The sequence below is a fragment of the Hibiscus syriacus genome, unplaced genomic scaffold (assembly GCF_006381635.1).
Source record: "Hibiscus syriacus cultivar Baekdansim isolate YM2019G1 unplaced genomic scaffold, ASM638163v2 tig00110257_pilon, whole genome shotgun sequence".
Lineage (NCBI taxonomy): Eukaryota > Viridiplantae > Streptophyta > Magnoliopsida > Malvales > Malvaceae > Hibiscus > Hibiscus syriacus.
The window spans coordinates 672612-687033 of record NW_024062648.1 but is presented as its reverse complement, the minus strand read 5'-3'; the positions used below and the strand labels follow the sequence as shown (position 1 = coordinate 687033).

The 14422-nt window shown below is 33.7% G+C and overlaps 4 pseudogenes; 3 read left to right on the top strand and 1 right to left on the bottom strand.

Moving 5' to 3' along the window:
• The first annotated feature begins 272 nt into the window (after positions 1 to 272).
• Positions 273 to 1616, top strand: LOC120115023 (annotated as a pseudogene).
• Positions 1617 to 1720: 104 nt separating this feature from the next.
• On the top strand, positions 1721 to 3757 carry LOC120115061 (annotated as a pseudogene).
• A 3610-nt stretch (positions 3758 to 7367) lies between these two features.
• LOC120115022 lies at positions 7368 to 7807 on the top strand (annotated as a pseudogene).
• Positions 7808 to 8112: 305 nt separating this feature from the next.
• Positions 8113 to 9364, bottom strand: LOC120115060 (annotated as a pseudogene).
• Between the last annotated feature and the right edge of the window lie 5058 nt (positions 9365 to 14422).

Genomic DNA, 14422 nt, shown 5'->3' with positions numbered 1-14422 from the left:
CGAATATTGAGTTTAGTTCAGGGTCTAGTTGGGTAGTTGAAACAGTTGAAATCATGAAAAAGGAAAGTGACAATGCTTTTTGCTGGTATTACCATTATTGTCAACAGAGCTGTATAGTATTTTTGATTTCTGGGTTTATGCAAATTCTTAACTCTGGGAAAGTTTATCCTCTAATCTGCCAATTTCAGTTTCTGGGTCATTCTTATTTCTCTGGAAAAGGTATTTTTTATAATGAACTATGGAGATTTAGTGCAATAATTTCTTCTAAAAAAATGAGGGCATTTCCCTGTACTCCAGGGACATTGACAAGCCTAATTTTGAGGATTATACAGTGTGTTTTTGCAGATGGATCAATTGCTTCCATGGCTACAGCTCCAAGCTTCTCCACCATCACTGCTTTCTGGTATTAATCCTGAATTTATTTTACCAGCAATTTTGTTTTTTTCTTTCAAATTAGGATGTTAAATGCAGGCAGAAATTTCTTTAGTTTTGCAGAATTTAGCCAGGGAGATGATATGTCAGCATTAAGTTTTGTTTAGATGCTGAAATGATGGATTAAGATCCAATTACTGAATTAATCTTTCTTTGAGGTTGCTAATAAAGCATTTCCAAGACATTTTTGTTTTTATTGTTTGTGAGGTAGAAGGTATCTGCTTTCTTGCTGTTTATGGCAACAGTGAGTTGAGTATATATTTTTCTATGTTTTGTATCTTTTTCTGTTAGTTTAGCCGAAAATGACTAGTTCGAGGCTTCGAGCAACATAGATACGGGATATAAATGCTGGTAATCTTATGCAAATTCGGGTTGTTATTTACAATTTATATTCGATGCACGGGCAGCATACACATCTTACATGGATTATAGAAATGAAAGGGAAGATAGTAAGTAATTACTTAGTTTTACTCATTGTGGCAGATTCTAATGTTTATGCTTAGTTTTACTTAATATGAGTGTATCTTCCTCACATCCTCTATATCTTTGAGAGCCTCGAGGGAAGGTATTAGGATCAAATATACGATGACCAGATTGTGCTCTGTATCTTCATAGATGTGATATTGGTGGTATGATGCTTAGTTTATATAATCAGTGGAATTTTACCTTTTGCAGCATGGAATACAACTCTGTAAGTTTTGTTCGGGTTACTAATCGTTGTGATCAAAAACTTCGATCTTTGATGCATAGTTGAAGGACTTGCATATATCAGTAATCCATTCATATATAGTTGAAGAACTTGCATATATCAGTAATCACCGCGATCGAAGATTTCAATCTTTGATGCGAATGCCTAAAGCTAGGAAATTTAAAGCCTTGTTTCTGAAGACAACATTTGCTTGTGTTGTGCAGCTACCTTATTGCTTCAATGGGATTGCAAGTTGTTTGGGGCTTTGTTGTCATGGCTGCAGCATCTTCCTCTGCAGGCATTGCCATATTGTACTTCAATGACTTGGGAACTGCAGGTTCGGAGAAGAATGCCGAAAATATCAGTTGTCGGTCGCTTTGGCCTTCCTCGTCTGGGTGTCGATTTCATCATCATTAATCATGCTATGGCTATTTGCGGCCGGTTAAACCGGTTGTTGTACAGGCTCCAAGTATTCTTCCACATTACATCTTAGAAATTATTAATCATAAATTGATCATCGATCATCGATCGTTGATATTTCTTTTTCTTTTTTTCCCTTCTTTTAATTTCTATTACAATCTGGGTTATGTTATTTTTAATCATGGTATGAACCCTCACGTCCACATTACGTATTGGCACATCGTAGCCGGCATCGCCATGTTCCCTTCTGCCTATTTCCTTGAAAGGTGAGTTATGTTACGTTTGTTATTCAATAAACGTAACACGGCCGAAAAAGAGTCCGTTTTGCTCTGGACCGATCTTTCATGGAACTGTTTGGAATATTCAAGTTTTATGCTGTTTGTTCTGTTGTTTGGTGCAGAAAAGAGAGGCCAAAGCTTACTTTTGCCCTTTTCTGGAGATATTTGTTCTCTCCATCTTGGGGTACGTACTTCTCCGGCTCGTATTTATATTCGACAACCGTGTCCGACTAACCTTTTGTTGTTCGATTCGAAAAGGGTGAGTTTGACCCTCAAGATGTATTTCGTTAGCTTGATATACACGTCACCAACTTTCCCTGCAGCCCTGGTGAACACGCTTCTTTGACATTTATAATTGCCGTTCTATTCCTGTTAGCGATCAAACTTCGATCAATAATTAGCAAAGCTTCTATGACTCTAATCATCTGGGATTCGACTTTGATGCAGAGGGAGTTCGTTAATCTCCAGAATCCTCGAGGAATAGCCAAAGTCGTCGGCACATTTGTCTCATTGGTCGGTGTAACGACAATGACATTGTACAAAGGTTCTGCAATAAAGTCACCGGGGCCAACTCTAGTACATATTCAAGGCAAATCCCCCATTCATGAGATTTGGCTAAAGGGTTCAATTCTGATTGTTTGTAGCCGCTTAACTTGGTCTATATTGTACATCATGCAGGTAAAAAAAAGTCCATTCAAATAGAGTAAATTGCAGATCCGAGATGGAAAAAATACGCTTACGATGTTTGGTATTTTGTAGGCGTTTACACTGAAACGATATCCGCACCGCTGTCGTTAACGACATGGATGAGCTTTGTCGGAGCAGCACAATCGGCAGTTTTCACAGTCATTGTGAATCATGAACCGGCTGCATGGAAAATGGGATTCGATATCGACTTCTGGGCTACTATATGCTGTAAGCAAGGTACTATTCGACAGTTTTTCGGGGGGGGGGGGGGGGGTTCTTCGTAACATCGACTCATACATGACACGGAGTGGTTTGCTCTGGTTTGATAATCTACATGCAACTGTGGTGCACCGAAGAGAAAGGGCCGTTGTTTGTGACCATGTTCAGTCCCCTTTCGACACTTCTCATGGCACTTCGTCCTTGGCGAAAAGCTTCATATCGGCAGGTAATTTTGTCCGCAACATCCCGGATCATGCAACTGTCTAATGATGTTGATTAAAGTGATGCTGGAGGAGCAGAGAAATGTAATTAATGAGTTAAAAATGAAAAATGAAAAAATTTATAGCGCTCGACGAGTAGCGATGAGCACCACTGACGATGAGCACTGATAAATTAATTTATAACAATTTAAAATTCTAAAGGAATAAACGTATAATCATAAATTAGTTAAAAATTTAAAGTTAAATTATTTAGGGTAAATTATAACATTGACCACGACCCCAAGGTTAAGAGCCTTGTGTTCTACCAACTGAGCTTGATGGCATTTCGTAAACTATTTTTTGACTCATCCAAGTCGTAATGTTACAAACGTTATCCATTTAGGTGCCCGAACCGTCAACGACGTTAATTCTGCCGTTAAGTGACACGTGTCATAATCTGGTGATTTTGAAATTTATTTTTTTATAAAAAATATTAGTATATTTATAAAAAAAAATCATAATTTCTCTTAAATTATAAAAAAACCCTCAAATACCTAAAATCCCCAAATCTTATCCTTAACCCGTCGCCCCCTTCCGTCCACGACCACTGTCGTCGACGTAGTCCATGTCCTCTCCTAGTTATACGCCTTGATAATTTTCGTCGATTAACTATCGAGATCATGTGAGATAGCGATTTCATCCTAAGTTCGCAATGCATAAAACGTAGATTCGCCGTTGATCGGTCACGATTTCATGGGGGTTTTAAACATCGGGGGGATGAGGTCGGTGGAGTTTCGTCGACGGCAAAAGGTGATGGCCGGCGTGGGTTTTAGAGTTTGAAATGAAAGTTTTCAAAATTTTTGGGTTATTTCAAAATGTTTATGTTTTCCTTAAAAATATAAAAAATAAATTTAAATAAAATTTTAAAAGCACCAGATTGTGACGCTTGTCACTAACTAGAAAATTAACGTTGTTGACGGCCTAATCACCAAATGGATAACGTTGTAACGTTAGACACCTGGATGTGTCAAAAATAGTTTAGGCACCCAATTTTTCTAAATAATTTTTTATAATCTTTATTTCTCCAAAAAAAATCAATTATAACATCCGGTATATCCAAATATCAATTATAAATGGTTTTAATTATATATTTAAGTTATTAGTAAAAGACATGTCTTATAAATTGATTAATAACATCCTAGAACAATATAATTATTCGCGAATATCCTTAAAAGTACTTTTATGGACTTAAATAACAACAAGTATTAATTTATTTAAATTTAGGTGTTGGGATGAGTTCCATGAAAGGTACTTTTACGGATGCCATTTCATTTATGTTTTATAAAAAGGTAATTACACGTTTGGTTACTTAACTTTACTCTCTCCTATTCACTCACGTACTTTAAATTTTTTCCAATTTACTCATTGAACTTTATAGATTGAATTTTTTTTGTCATTTCGCCGTTAAATAATTAACGATGTTATGACATGGTCGTATTTAATGGCAACAAATCGGGTTGGGTCAGTTTTGGTCAACTCTACTCGGTCCGTAAAAATGTATCTCCGAACCCGACCCGACTCGAAAATTATATCCTCCATCCCACCTGATATGACCTAAAAATATATATATCCTCCACCCGACCGACCTGACTCGAATTTTTAGAGTATGAATTTGACCTGACACTACCATCCCGATATAAAATAATGACTTAATTAAAAAATAACATTTTTAAGGAAATTATTATTATCCTTGGGTCGAGTTAGAGCTTTTTTACCCTCCATCCGACCCGATCCGACCTCACTCTCTTAAAAAAATCCGACCCGACCCAAATCCATATTTTTATAAAAAAATTGACCTTATCAGATCAGGTCTAATAGGAATTAGGAAGCCATTGATTTCAAGTTAAATACTATCCCTGATTAAGAGTCTTTCAAAATATATTATAATACAACCATCCGATATGATTTTTACATATATTTTTTTATATAAAGATTATCCAAATCAAACCTAACATCAATGAAGGCTAAAACGAGAAAACGAGATCACGTTACACGGTCGGATGCACTTTCAAGTAATACTTTTTAAACACGAGCAGTGTTTCTAAATTTAAATTTTAAAGATTTATATATTTTACCCATTGCATATCGATTAAAATCCATTTATAATTTTTGATTGGTTTTTTTTTATTCTTGAATTTTAACTCAAAACATAATTATTTCTAATTTAAAAGTTCACAATATTATATATGTTTTTGAATTCTACATGTATCTTTATGCAAAAAAAAAAAAAAAGGAAATAAGAATAAATAGCATTGATTTGGTCGGTGATGATGAGTTGAAATAAATATATTCAACATAAATAAAAATGTTTGAAATGTCAAGAAATTGACCTGTTTATACAAAATAATTGAATCATAAAATGAAGAGAATGGGATTGATTCAAGTGGTAAACAGCTTGATATCGTTTAAGCAGTTCTCAAGTTCGAGTCCTTGGTAGTAGAAATCCCGGCTGGATACTCACCCAAAGGCAGTATACGACCCGGGTCGATCCAGATTATCAAGGCGAAGCCTTGGGAACACGAGGGCAATCAAAATGAAGGAGAAATTCGAATTGAATTTGTGCATAGGTAATACTTAACAAACATAGATGAATTAGCCAATTCAAGGTTTGAAAAGTTTGGAAAATGTTTGAATTTCTGAGAGAAATGGGTTGAAATAATTATAAATCAAATTGCATTATGGTCCAAAATCAGTATCCACTTAGTTATTAATTAAATATCAAATGATTTGACATAAGCGAGTAAAATGGATGTTAAAGATAGAATTAATTTATAAATTATTAGGGAATCTATAAGCTTTATGACCAAGCAAATTTTACTTTACAAGAAGAAATCCAATTTGTATTACTTGATAAATTTGGGTAACTATGTATTTAGTCACCCAAATATCACTATAGTCATACTTGATCACTCAACTACTTTCTTTCAAATCATTGCTAATGTTATTTTGGTTTCATATTGGTCATTCTTCGTTAAAAAATTAACAGAACTATTGACATGACTTTTTATTTTCCAATGTCGATGTGGAATTATCTTATAGTGAACATTTAAATTTTAATGACTGGTGACCGAAATAAAAAAACACTTAACATTATCATAACAATAGATGATGACTAAACGGAACCAAAGTGATAGTTGAGTGATTAGATACGTAGTTTACTCTATTTTAGGGTAAACTACATGTTTAGTACCTAAAGTATCACTTTTATTCCATTTTAGTACCTAAATTTCATTTTATTCAAAACCATACCTAATGCTTACTTTTGATTCATTTTAGTACCATGTTGTTAACTTTTGTTTCATTTTAGCACCTAAATTTTTAACAAAAATTTTGAAAAAATTGAAGTTTTAGGTCTAAAATGGAACAAAAGTGATAGTTTAAATAATAAATGTGTACTTACCCTAAATTTTAAGCTTTTATGACTAAATGAGAATGACCTCTTTGAAAAATCATACACCACGCGAAATGAAGTTGAAAACTTTTTGTGTCAATTAAACCCAACAAATTGATTCCTTTCTTTCGTACTTGTCCAACAAGTAATGGAAATCAGAACAAAATTATAAATTAACGTTTTTTACGTGATAGTTGAGTGATTAGATACGTAGTTTACCCTATAAATTTTAGGGTAAACTATATGTTTAGTACCTAAAGTATCACTTTGATTCCATTTTAGTACCTAAATTTCATTTTATTCAAACCTACCTAATACTTACTTTTTTTATTCATTTTAGTACCATGTTGTTAACTTTTGGTTCATTTTAGTACCTGATTTTAGTACCTGATTTTAGTGCCTAAATTTTTAACATCAGGTACTAAAATGAAATAAAAAGTAAATGTTAGGTAAAGTTTTGAAAAAATTGAAAACTTAGGTACTAAAATGGAACAAAGTGATAGTTTAGATACTAAATGTGAACTTTACCCTAAATTTTAAGCTTTTACGACTAAATGAGAATGAACTCTTTGAAAAAATACGCCACGCGAAATGAAGTTGAAAACTTTGTGTCAATTAAACCCAACAAATTGATTCCTTTCTTTCGTACATGTCCAACAAGTAATCGGAATCAGAACAAAATTAATTTTCAACAAAATTATAAATTAATGCAATTAATTATTATTTTATATAAAATATAAGGAAAAATAAAATGATTAATTGTGGAATATTATCGGTGTTTTACGAAAGTGTTAACAAGAAGTGACACATGAAAGGGAGGGGAAAAGGGGTTCTAAAACCTCCATAGCCGTCACCTTGACCATCCAGATACATTGGACAAAGGAATTCTTGGAAACTACGTGGAATCAATTCTCAGCCAAGGAATTGCTCCATGTTTTCTAATTTTGTAGGACCTATAACGTGTCTTAAAAACTCTATATAAGGTGCTGTTTCCCGAACAAACCTAAGCCATGCAGATGATGCAAAGACGCTGCCATGGAGGGTGCATCTAAGGGAAAGGAAGAAGGGACCGAGACGACTCGATACCGGGGCGTGCGGAGGCGGCCGTGGGGGAAGTTTGCGGCCGAGATACGCGACTCGAACCGGCACGGCGCTCGTGTTTGGCTCGGGACTTTTAATACCGCGGAGGAGGCAGCGCGGGCTTACGATAGGGCCGCTTATGCAATGAGGGGCCAACTTGCGATTCTCAACTTCCCGCAGGAGTATCCGATGGGTGGTGGCGTCGGCGCGACTGCTTCTTCTTCGACGCCGCCGCAGTCGCAGTCGCAGTCGCAGTCTTCGGGAAACAAGTACTCGAGCTGGAGTACTTGGATGATAGTTGCTTGAAGAGCTCCTTGATCAAAATGACGATAAAAAGGAGGAAAAGAAGTGAAATTCCCGGGGGCGGGTGCGAGAACAATAACTTTACATCATCCCATTATTTAGTGCATGATTTGTTCATCTTGGAACTACCAAGTGCATTCTGTTGTTGAGATTTAAACATTGGTTAATGAGCTTAGCCTTCTTGATTTTATTATTCTTATTTGGTTTTACTACACACTCACAAACTCGCTGTTACAAATTTTAGTTATAATGATATTCAAGAATAGTACGTAGAGGAAGATAGTCCTATTTTCCCATTGCCATTGTTGATTGGAGTAGTAACTATGCTGACTAGAACGTAAAGGGAAAAATATATCAAGAAAGACGAACTTCTAAAATTTTAAAGGGATGACCTTTCGAGTAGAATTCCAACAAATAGTCCTCGATTGAGATATCTCTGTAGATCGGAGGATGTTCTCAGACAACAAGTCCTCGATCGGTCCATAAAGTCTCGATCCATTCGTCTGCATCCTCAAGAAACACGCCGCCGATATCCTAGGCCCTGCTTGTTTCGCTAACACCCGGTGATTCACGCTTTTGAACTTGTCTGCGCGTTATAACACGGAAACAACACGAATACAATGATTACCGTGTCATGGATACAATATTCATCGGGATGGACTTGCCTGTAGAAGATCAACAACGTTAACAACCAAGGCTCCGGGTCTGCAGGGAACATCAACCCATGATTCTGACGAAGAACTTGCAGGCCGCCCATTTGATCTTGTAGGAGAACGGTGATGATGTTATTGTCTTTTGATTATGGTTCCCATTGTTAATTCTGGATCAGGACATGGAGGATAATAATGCCCTATAAGGAACATATAGTCGGTGCAGCCCATGTCTTTAAGGCAACCAGGGTTAACCCCAAGAGTTTCAGACGGAGTTCAAGCAATGTGAAGGACAACGTCATTACTTGCTTGGTATAATCCATCACTATATCTCTGGAATGCAATTTACAAAAAAGAATTGGTTATATCGAGTATATGTCCGCACACTCGCACCCGAATTCGAGCAGCGTAATCTATAACCGCTTACCTGCAAGCCACAGGCAAATCTTCAGGCTGAGGAGGATCGTCACAGACAGTGATACAAACCAAACTGTCCCTCCGATTAGCAGCTCTGGATTTGAACAAATCATAGTTGCTTAGGTACATCACCTTGCAAGATGGATCGCGTGTATAAAACCCTTTCTTTAACTCGGTGTCTTGTTCATGAAACTCACGGATCCCATCGATCATTTCATCCAAAACGCTGGCTGGAATCCCATGGTTGATGACCTGGAAGAAACCCCAATCCGCACAAGCATTTTCCCACTTGCTTTATTAACTCGGCACGGCGAGTTGTCATTATTGATGGCTTGGAGGTCTATGGTTGGGACACTGAGCTGGGAACCGGAAGAACCGGAGGGTTTCTCGAGGATGAAGTCTTGATCAATGAAGATACGAGGGATTTTTGTGATCCCTGAATCTACTAGTCCTTTTACACCGGCTTTTGTATCGTTGAAAGCCTTCACTTCACTTTGGCGATCGTAATCTGCTTCAAGTTCGCCATTTTCTGATCCCATTGTGTTGATCTTAGTCTGAAATTGTTGGTACAGTAAGGCTGTTTTTCATCAAAGGAAAGTCCCTCTCTCTAACCCTATACCCAATCTAAGAGTTACAACTGAATCAAGTTGACTATGTTAATCACGTACGACCCACGAACTAAAATTTTTAATAAGTCATTAAGAAAATATTTACCGAAGATAAAATCAGAAATAAACTCATGTCATATTTTAAGAATGCCAAAAGTAAATATAAAACCACATACAGTGTATAATCGAGATCATACTTCCGATAGCTAAACTGGTCCTATATCTGGATAATCTGAAAAAGAAAGACAAAACAGAGTGAGCTACAAGGCTCAATGTGTCCTCTAAAATTGAATCAGGTAATAATGCAACGCAGAAAAATTTCAAGTATAAATAATAAACAAAATAATAATCGACCGATATTAAAATTTAGATATTTTACTAGTAAAATATCCCAACAGAAATTCACAATCTTACCTTTCGTTCCGAATCAATAGAATATGCACATTAACTACACGGATGATCACTTATATTTGTATTATGTCTATTTTTATCACTGATTTCAAAATACATAAGATATGGTCTCATTCATTTTTATTTAATTAAGATATGATCACTTTTTTTATTTAAGTCGTGGACACCACGAGTTAACTACCGTTAACGGCTAACATATTAAGTGACGTGATATTTTGGTATAATCACACATTTGGTCCATATTATTTATATATTCTCTCAATTTAGTCATACTTTCAATAAATTAAAATAAATTAATCATACAATCGAATGATGTCACGTGTCACTGTTGATATATGTCATGTCACGTGTCACTGTTGACATATATCGTATCACGTGTCACTGTTGATATATGTCGTGTTACGTATCACCATTCAATTAGATGACTAACTTTATTTTAATTTACTTTAATTTAATATATTTATTTTCCACCAATTTGCTTTGCTTTGTTAAAATAAAATAAAATAAAGTTGGTCTTACAACTGAATGGTGACATATGACACGACACGTGGTACCAATGACACAAGACTACATTGAGAGAATATGTAAATAAGTTGGACCAAATGTTATTATAACAAAAATATTAAAGAAAATTAACTCGTGGTGACCACATCTTAATTAAATAAGAACGAAGGTGATCGTGTCTTGTGTATTTTGAAATCAGTGACAAAAAATGGACAAAACACAAACATAAGTGATTATTCATCTCTTTTTTATTAAGCAAAAGTGATTAAAAAGTGATATCTATTTTAAATACACTCAATCATGAATCATTCTCAATATTCGTAAAGTAAAATATGAACGTTTCGATATCAGTATTGTTGTAAATAACGATAAGTGATGGACAACGATTCAATGATATGCTTATAATATATATGCTTATAATTAGAATAATTGAAAATTCAATGATATAATAAAAGAAAAACCAATATGAACAACTAAATGAATTGATTATGTTGGGTTGTATGCATGCCTCGTCCCATCTCCCTTGGAAGTGAAGCCCACATTCAATGCAGCTAAAACTTGAACCAGACAAGGTCTCCCCACATCTTAAGCACCATCGGATGATTGTGCTTAAAGCACACGGATCTAAAAATTTAAAAATAAATATCTAAAATTTTAATAATTATTTTCTTAAAAAATAAATATGTAAATTTACTTATTTTTTCCTTTATTTAATATATTGAATTAATTTTAATTATTTGTCTAAAATAATAGGTACATACAAGAACGGATGTAATATTCTAAGTTAGGAGGAGGGAAAAAATTTCAATAGAAAATACATAAAAAAATATTAAAAAATGGTAATTTTAGATTTTTAAGGGGACGACTACACTCCCCACTAGGTCCATCCCTGGGTATACACTTGGTCACCTATGCGACCAAGTGCATCCGTCCCTTACTCAAAGTGTTGTCTCCCCACATCTTAAGCACCATCGGATGATTGTGCTTAAAGCAGTGACAGATTTAAAAATTTAAAAATAAAGATCTAAAATTTTAATGATTATTTTCTTAAAAAAAAGAAATATGTAAATTTACTTTTTTTTCCCTTCTTTTTTTAATATTAAACTAACTTTAATTATTTGTCTCAAATAATAGGTATATACAAGAACGGACGTAAGATTTAAGTTAGGAGGCAAACTTGAACTTATAAAATTTTAAAAAAAAATAGATTTTCAATAGAAAATACATAAAAAATCTAAAATAAAAGGTGATTTTAGATTTTTTTAGGAGGCGACTGCGCTCCCCACTAGGTCCATCTTGGGTATACACTTGGTCACCTATGCGACCAAGTGCATCTTTCCCTGACTCAAAGTGTTGTGAGTCCATTTTCATCGGCAATGGTGAACCAGAAACATTATTGAAGGTGAACACGCATATATTAATAACATAATTTTTGTATAAATGCATAAATAAAATTTAGAGTAGACATATCCTAATTATGCGCGATAATTTGTATATTCGTATATTGTATAAATAATATTTTATGATATTTTATATTTATATAAATTTGATCATTATTAATTTAATATTTCTAATCAAGTTTTAATTCGATTGATAAAATTATTAATATAAGATCTAGAAGAATAATAGGGAAAATTATGTTAGAAATAAATTAGGAATTTGAAATGGTAGCTGATTAATTAGAAAATAACGATGATTCTATAATATAGGCGAAGTTGTTGGAAGCTGAAATTGAAACAAAGTTGCCAGCATATGTTGGTGACTTTTCTTTTCCCATTTTAGGACCAAATTAAAAGGAAATTAAAAATACATGAACTAAAATGAAATTTTATAAAAATTGACTACGAAACAGTAAGTTTAAGGAAAGATCCTGGAAATTTTATTCACTTAAAGCTGATTTTTCAAAATTTAGTCCCTTCATTTTATTTCTTTATAATTTGGTTCCAAAAATTCAAAAAATGAGCAAAGCTATCACTTTTAGGACCAAATTGAAAGAAAATTAAAAGTACATGAACATGAACTAAAATCAAATTTTGTTAAAAAGTTGACTATATAATAAAATGAATCGGTAAGTTCAATGATCAAGCTTGAAAATTTAGTTCACTTAAAACGTATTTCTCAAAATTTTTATTTTAACCTTTTCACTTTCGTTTCTTTACAATTTGGTTCCAAAATCTTAAAAAGTACAGCAAAACTCTCCACAGTTGTCGATGATTATGTCGAGATGGTCCTCATCTATTAATGATTTTACCGATCAATGTAAATTTCATCTTATTTCCCTAAATAATCTCTCATGAATCTTATTTCCCTATTTTTATTTTTCAAATTCAATATTTCTCTAATTTAACAAGAATAATATTATATAAAATTTGAAACATCCCTGTGTATTTACATTTAGGCATAATGACAGAATTATCCCTTATATTTGCACAGATGATCACTTTGACTCCTATATTTTTTTTATCATTTTATTTTCTAACGTTTCAATTTTTTGTCAAAACAGGTATTGTCGGATGAAAGTCATTAATTGACTAACGGTCAACATATGTTAATGACACGAAATTTTCATATGTGATCAATGGACGACGTGACATGTGTCATGTCACCTAAAATGATGATGTGCATGTGTCACATCAACAATTGAACACACGTGAAAATTCCATCTCGGTAACACGAGTTGAAAATTAGTCAAGTAACGATATTCATCCAGTACGGGATGTGTCGACTAAGGATCGTTAGCAAAAGATGGGTCCGGTGGTCGATGTGCGTCGTGTTCTTTGTGGCTTGGGGGGAGAAATCCAGGAACCATTTATTTTTTTGATTGTTCCTTTTCTGCTAAAGTTTGAGAGTCTGTTTTGGGCGTTTGCAGGTTGGAGTGTGAGGCATTCACTTGGGATGTGGTGTTGAATTGGGCTATATGTCGCTTTAAGGGTAAGTCTTTTGCTATCGTCTTGTTTAAAATGGCCTTGAATGCTTTCATTATTGTCTTTGGGAGGAAAGAAAGGTGGTGTGTCGAGAGAGGTAGAAGGGGTCTTGACTTCTATAGGGGAGACTGTCCGTTCCAAGCTGTATGGGGTTCTATCTGATAGCAATGTATATAGGGTTTTGTGTACAGCTTGGGGTTTGAATTGATTAGAGCATCGTCTTTTTGTTAGATGCTCTTGTTTTTTGTAGCAGTTTAATGCTCTTTCTTAATATAATACGTATTTTATAAAAAAAATAATACAAGATAAAATGATCATTTATACAAATGCCGAAATAATTATGTCGTTATACTTATAATGATTTTTACAAGATGAAGTTGTCATTGTCATAAGCAACGACTTTAAGGAAAATGGATGAGGATAAAGCCGAAAAGAAGCTACAAAGCCATCAATCACAGCCTAATTAGAGGTGCATTGAGCCTAACCACAAGTAACAAAATGCTTCATCGGTTCAAGACATAAAATGATGTTTTGTGCTTAAAAAGGACACAACATATATTTCTTTAAGAAGAAGAAAAAAAACCCACACTACTGCCACGTTTAGAATGTGAACTCAATGGGGTTTAACGAAGAAAATTAAAGCTCGAGAGTCCCATAAAAAATTAATTCAAATTAAATATATACATATCTTATAAATTTAATCTATACTTATATTTATAATATTAAAATTTTATTCTTGAATATTATTGTTTAAAAAATTAAAATTTCATCTCATTTGACCAAATATAATCTTTTTAAAATTTGTATAAATTTATCCATTTATTTTTATAAAAGTAGTTTTAAATTAATAATGATTAGATATTAACTTAAATCCTAGTTGAGTTTGTTTTAACCCTACTTGTTTAATATTATTTTACGATTAAATTTATTTAGTCAAAAACTCTTATGTAATAAAGATTCTTTGTGACAAAATTTGTAGCATGTTAGAAGAATATTTTAGAATAGATTGAGTTTAATATATATAAAGTTAAACAATATCAAATCTCACTTCTGATATAATTTATTTCATACTAATATATAAGTTTCAGAGAATGTTAGAAGAATATTTTAGAATAGATTGAGTTTAATATAAGTAATATTTACCCTAAAT